The sequence below is a fragment of the Sander vitreus genome, chromosome 5 (genome assembly GCF_031162955.1).
Source record: "Sander vitreus isolate 19-12246 chromosome 5, sanVit1, whole genome shotgun sequence".
In the NCBI taxonomy this organism is placed as follows: Eukaryota; Metazoa; Chordata; class Actinopteri; order Perciformes; family Percidae; genus Sander; species Sander vitreus.
This window is the reverse complement of record NC_135859.1, coordinates 19,371,568-19,377,926: the sequence shown is the minus strand read 5'-3', so window position 1 is coordinate 19,377,926 and position 6,359 is coordinate 19,371,568.

The window sequence follows — 6,359 nt, the reverse complement described above, 5'->3', positions numbered from 1 at the left end:
CAGAGAAAGGTGCAGTTGTATTTCAGCTTCAGGAAGGAGTCAGTCAGTTTCAGCCATTTTAAACTCATTCATTTCATGACCTTGTGCTTAGTTTTTTTTTAAACTCTATTTTGTTTGTTGAATGTTTGTAAAAATGTATATATGTTTTTTTCTTACATGACATGCTTTAGAAATAACAAACTGTTTTTGTACGTCTTTTACATGGAACACGTCTAATCAGGAGAAATACTTAATGGTCTTAATGCTTGCTAATCTAAAATGATTGAAATATCTAGACAATAAATGTGTTTTTTTGTAACTAGAGTGGTCGTTGACTTTCTGGGTGGGTACAAGAACACATTAGGACCTCACGGATAATCTTTTGGATCCATTATAGATTATTGCGATGGAGGCTCAGAGTCTTGGGAATCAGGCTTGTAAACGGAGGTTTGGATTCCAGACAAGAACTTTGATGGTGAAAGTTAACTAGTCCGTAGTCTATATCCTTGACGTTCCACTTCTGAGATTGCTCCCGTGCCGCAGGAAATTCCTCCGGATGCATGTATTTCCTTACGCTTTCTTTGTGTTGTAATTTTGAATTTGGTGGATTTATGAGGACTATGGTTGACTGCTCCTCAGATCTCTGCAGGGTAAATTGAGACAGCTAGCTACACTGTCAGTCAAATCTGAGTTTTCTCTCTCACAACTAATTTACAGCGGCTCTGTGCGGAGCTTGGCGCTGCCCATGCCGATTGTGATTGGTTTAAAGAAATGCCAATAACCAGAGCACGTTTTTCTCCCATCCCGGAATGCTGTGTGGACTAGCCAGACCTTCCTCCGCTCTGCAGCGTGTGCATGGTCTGGAAAAGCGAGACTACCTAGTGCGCAACCCTTCTTCATGGTTCCCTTGTGCAAAGTGTATATTACTAAACTCTAAACTGCTCAGTTGCCAGCAGAGGATAATGGCTGCCCTCATTTGAGTTTGAAATAAAATGTACTTATTGCAGCATAAATAACATGTTTTAGTGTTGATGGTGTTGCACTGACTTACACATGTCTGCACCTCACTGTAAGTGCATTCTCAAGGTAAGAATTTCCTTTGGTTTATTTCCAAAGATGCATCGGCATGGCGCTGAATCCTTTTTGCTTTTTTAAGATCAACCTTTTTATTGTTTTTTTTATTTATATTTTTGAACATATAGAACAGACGAACACAATTGAACAAGAACAACAACCCTCTCCCACCCCCCACCCTATGCGGTCTCGAGGAAAGAAAAACGAACAAAAAACTAAAACCGGAAACAGGAATCACACTTTGCCTAGTCACTCTCCTCTAATTCTTGTGATGCTGAGGTCATTAGGACTGATACTTGTGCTGCTGTGTTTTTCCATAGGTCTATAGTTGATGATTTGGCTTTGTTAATCCTTGCTGTAGAGAGCTCAAGCATAACTATGTCTAGAAAATACACCAACCACTGTTTTATACAACGTGAGTGGGGGGGGGGGAGCCAGCGCTGAGCTATCATTTTCTTGGTTGCGGTTGATCCAGCTAGCCAAACTTTCTTCTGTCTCCCAAGTAGGTGTAATTTAGAGTCGGCATTAAGTAACAAAACAATCAGGGTCAGTAGGAATTCGACATCCTATCACATCAGATATTATTGATGTTTTATTCCAAAACTCATGCACCTGTTCACACTCCCAGACCATGTGCAGGAAAGTTTCAGTTTGTTCAAGTTGACAGAACGTGCAATAGGGAGTAGGAATGACTTTAGAGATGTATCTCTTCTGAGGAGTTCAATATGTCCTATGGCATATGTTGAAGTGGATCTGCTGGTGATTTGGGTTCTTGGAACAGTGGAAAATGTCCCAAACTGTCTCCCAATTAATTACGTTCCCCTCCGGGCTCAGCTCTCGCTCCCATTTCTTTACTATTGGGAGTTCTCCTATAGACACTTGCATCAGTTTAGCATAAATCCTGGACACTAATCCTCTCACCGGAGAATCAACAAACCATTTAATGATTGGGTGCATCTCAAGACTGTTTCCCCATGGTACTCCATAACATTTTAGGGCTGATCTTAAGTGAAGATAAAGGAAGAAGGATGTCCTAGGGACCTCAAAGCTAGCTCTCAGGTCTTCAAAACTTAACATACCTTCATCATTGAATAGCTGGTCTAGAGTATAAATACCTCTGTCACTCCACTGGTTATAAACAAAAGGTTTGTTACCAGACATTAAGTGTATGTTGTGCCATATTGGGGTGTTCAAATGCCACTTATTGGTGTAGCGTAGTTGTTCCTCAACCTGTTTAAAGTTGGTCAATGTGTTGGTGATAATAGGGCCATAGGTTAGCATACACTTTTTTGAACACACACCTGTGAAGGCAAGATCTTGCAGTCTTAGACTTCCAGTGAGGTTTTGCTCTATTTCTCTCCATGGGACTGTAGATGAGGGGTCCATCCACACTCTGAGGGACTGTAGCTGAAAAGCTCTGTGGTAATCTTTAAGGTTGGGGAGGGCCAGGCCTCCCGTGTTTGTGGTACGTTGCAGGGTAGAGTATTTTAGCCTAGGTTGTTTATTATTCCAAATATACTGCCGAATTACGGTATCAAGTTTCTTCCAGAAATGTATTGGTGGTGGTAAGGGGATCATTGTACTTAAGAAATTCACACGAGGAACTATGTTCATTTTAACGACAGCAATCCTGAACCATAGCGATGCCGGCAGCGCAGACCAATTGGCCAGATCTCTTTGAACACTACTTGGTATAGTTTCATAGTTGTCCTGGACAACTCGCATGTAGTGAATGGTGATGCCCAAATATGTCATTTTGCTTTGGGTTGGTATTGTATCGCTGATAGCTGATGTCACCTGTCCGTTGTTCAGCAGAAGAAGATTAGATTTATTCTAGTTGATTTTATAGCCAGAGATTGAGCCAAATTCGTTAAAGATCTTAAGAATTTTTGGGACAGAGTCCTCAAGGTCAGAGATGTACAGCAAAACATCATCTGCCAATAACGATATTGAGTTGCTATTGGATTTAATCTGGACAATACATATTTTATTTTGCCTTATGGCTTGGGCTAACGGTTCAAGAGAGATCGCAAATAGCATGGGGGATAGCGGGCATCCCTGTCGCGAGCCCCGTTTGACGGAGAATGGCTGTGAATGCAGGCCATTGGTTGAGACTATGGCCGTGGGATTCGCCTATAAAGTACGTACCATGTCAATGAATTTGGCTCCCAAACCAAGCCTCTCCATTACTTGCCACAAGTAGTTCCACTCTAGGCTCAAAAGCTTTTTCCGCATCCAGTGATAAAACTGCTGCCGTTGTTGGAAGGTTTTTGGCTTCTTCTATTATATGGAATAATCTGCGTATATTGCCTGCAGCATGACGCTTTGGTATAAACCCTGATTGGTCGGGGTGGACTAGCTTCTCAATAAAGCGTTCTAGGCGTAGTGCCAAGATTGTAAAATAGAGCTTAATATCCGTCCCAATGAGGCTGATGGGCCTGTAGTTTGAACACTCCGTAGGATCTTTGCCCTTTTTGTGTATGACCGAAATTAGTGCAGTGTTGGTTTGTTGATGAAAGGTGCCCCTCTCTATGGCTGAGGTTAAAGTTTGTAAAATGGTAGGTCCTAGTATGTCAAAATATTGTAGCTGAAGTTCTGATGGAATTCCGTCCAACCCCGGTGTTTTCCCTTTCTTAGCTGTTTTTAACGCTGATTTAAGTTCCTCTAACGTTATAGGTTGACCCAGTTGTTCTGCCTCCTCTGGGTCAAGAAGAGGTTGGTTTAGCTCTTTCAGGAACTTTTGGCACTGTGTCAGATCCGGATTGCAGGAGGATTCATACAACTTTGAATAAAAGGATTGGAAAGTGGCGGTGATATCTTTAGGATTCGTTGAGATACCTCTGTGCGGATGCTCTTTTTGCTTTTTTAAAACATCAACAGCCTTCGTCATTGTGAAGGTGAGTATGGCGTGCTGGCTTAAACTGAAATGATTCAGACTAAAGATTTTCCCACAACATTATGTAAGTTATTTAGTCACAACATTAAAAGATGAAGCAAAAGGGAGTCCATCTTATCTGGGTGGTCTTTTTCTTCATATTCATGTTTCACAACCCCTTAGTATGAATTTAGGTAGCTACAATGTACATTGAAGTTCTTTACTTTTACCGTATTGCTTGTGTACAAATCTATGAAATGACAAAACAGGATGCATATACGTTGTGCACTTGACTGCATATTGTATGTATGACTGGACTAACACAGAACGGGAGATGAACAACATCCTGTGAAGATGGTGATTCAGTAAGGACTGAAATGTACCTGAATAGGATCAAGTCTTTGTAAGTATTACTGAGTGTGACTCCATGTTACGCAGCAACCAACTTGACCTAATGAGTGTAGGAAGCTTGAAAGGCTCCAGCTGCAAGTATAGTGGTTAGCTGTTACTGTAACATTGTTTTAATGAATTAACTTAGCTATACTGCAAGTGCTATGTGCCTAATATTGTCTACATACAATCAACTTTTCTCCCCAAATCGCATTGGTTGGTCAAATGAAGACAAGATGGAAATTCGATGACCACAAAAAGTTCCACCCAGGTTAAGTATTACACTGTATACAAGCTTGTTTACTTTCTACAAATCGGCTCTGACTTCTGCTTTTTTACTCAACATGCATTTACATACATTATTGCTAGTGATGATGTACATATGCTGGCAAAAGTTATTACATATATTGTGTACAGGTAGTCAGTGTTGTTTCACCTACAAATCACATTCTTAGCAACTATTGGTATTGCAGTTGATTAGGGAGACGGTATAATGCATTCCTCCAACAATGTTATTCCTAATTATGATATTACTTTCCCTATTGTCTACATTGTTTTCCTGCTTTTAGGTTCAGCTTCATCCTCTTGTGGTCCTGAATATAAAGTGGGTAAAGGTGAATAATGAAGAAGCTGGATGGCCCATTCAACCAACTGGGGATGTTTCAGTCTGCTGGAAAGAGAAGTTACTGGTGAGTTTTTGTGGATTTTATTTTAGCCTATGTTGTATTGATAAGGATGTATAGATAGTAGCAACACAGAGCAGCTGTTCAAATCAACTCTGTGTTAAATAACCAAGTCCAATCCTCTGCTTAATACTAACACCCACAACAAACAGACTCTCTCTCCCCTGATAGAAACTGTAAATCTGATTAATTACTGTGAATATATAATTCTCGGTCTATCCCCGGCTCTTGCACACACACACGCACGCACGCACGCACACACACACACACACACACACACACACACACACACACACACACACACACACACACAGTGTTGTACAGTATGAGGTGATTATGTGGTAATTACAGGAGTCATAGTTACAAAATGAAAGCTGATCCGTGGAGAAAAAATAGGGAAAATGTCACTCCAAGTTTTCAGTCTATCCAGAGATTTCTGAGCTCTGAATCACCGTGTTCTCTTTTGATCATCACCGCTGCTGCCTCTCTCTGATACACAGATGGATTATTCCCTCTAAATCTCCCAAATCCCTAATCCTATTTATCTCAACGCCACACAAAAAAAGGTGCTCTCTTCCCACTGCTCAGCTTATGTGTACAGTACGGATGTGAGTATACCTGTATTTCTACATTTAAGAGGACCAGTTCAGGACATGAGGTAGTGACATATTAGGCTGTGTTCACTTTGAAAATGCTCTGTTTTAGGATTTAAGGCCTTTAGCTATAATGTAGAGGTAGAATTTATACTGCTTTGAGTTATTCAATACTGCGGATCCAAACACATACAGAAATACAAATGATTGTGTGATGGAAGTATGTGTATATGCATGTTATCGCTAACATGTTAGCAAACAGGTGTCTATTTACACATCCAGCAGACACAGAGCAACAATTTCTGACCACCTAATGAATGCAAGTCCAATATTCACTCTTCTTTTTTAAGATTATTTTTTGGGGCTTTTCCCTTTATTGTAGTGACAGTGGATAGATGTGAAAGGGGGAGAGATGAGGGCCGCAGGTCGGACTCGAACCCGGGCCGCTGCAGGACTCAGCCTACACTACACAACACTCTTACTGGGTGAGGTAGAGGTTGCCCCAATATTCAATCTTCTTTTAACTCTTTTTTTGGTCTCCACCAACTGAAAAATGATCTGGCTCTTTAGCTGCTAAATTCTCCACTATGTTGACCAGCTAGTCGCTAACTTTGTCTGTGTGCCGTCTGGTGCTTGGCAGGTAGTGTACAGTGGTTATGAGAGCTTTTTGGCTGAATAGCTGCTTGCTGCTGCAGAAAACAATGCTAATAAGGTGAGAGTGAACCAAAACAGAAACGTTGTGGGCTGGAAAATCCCAACTCTGCT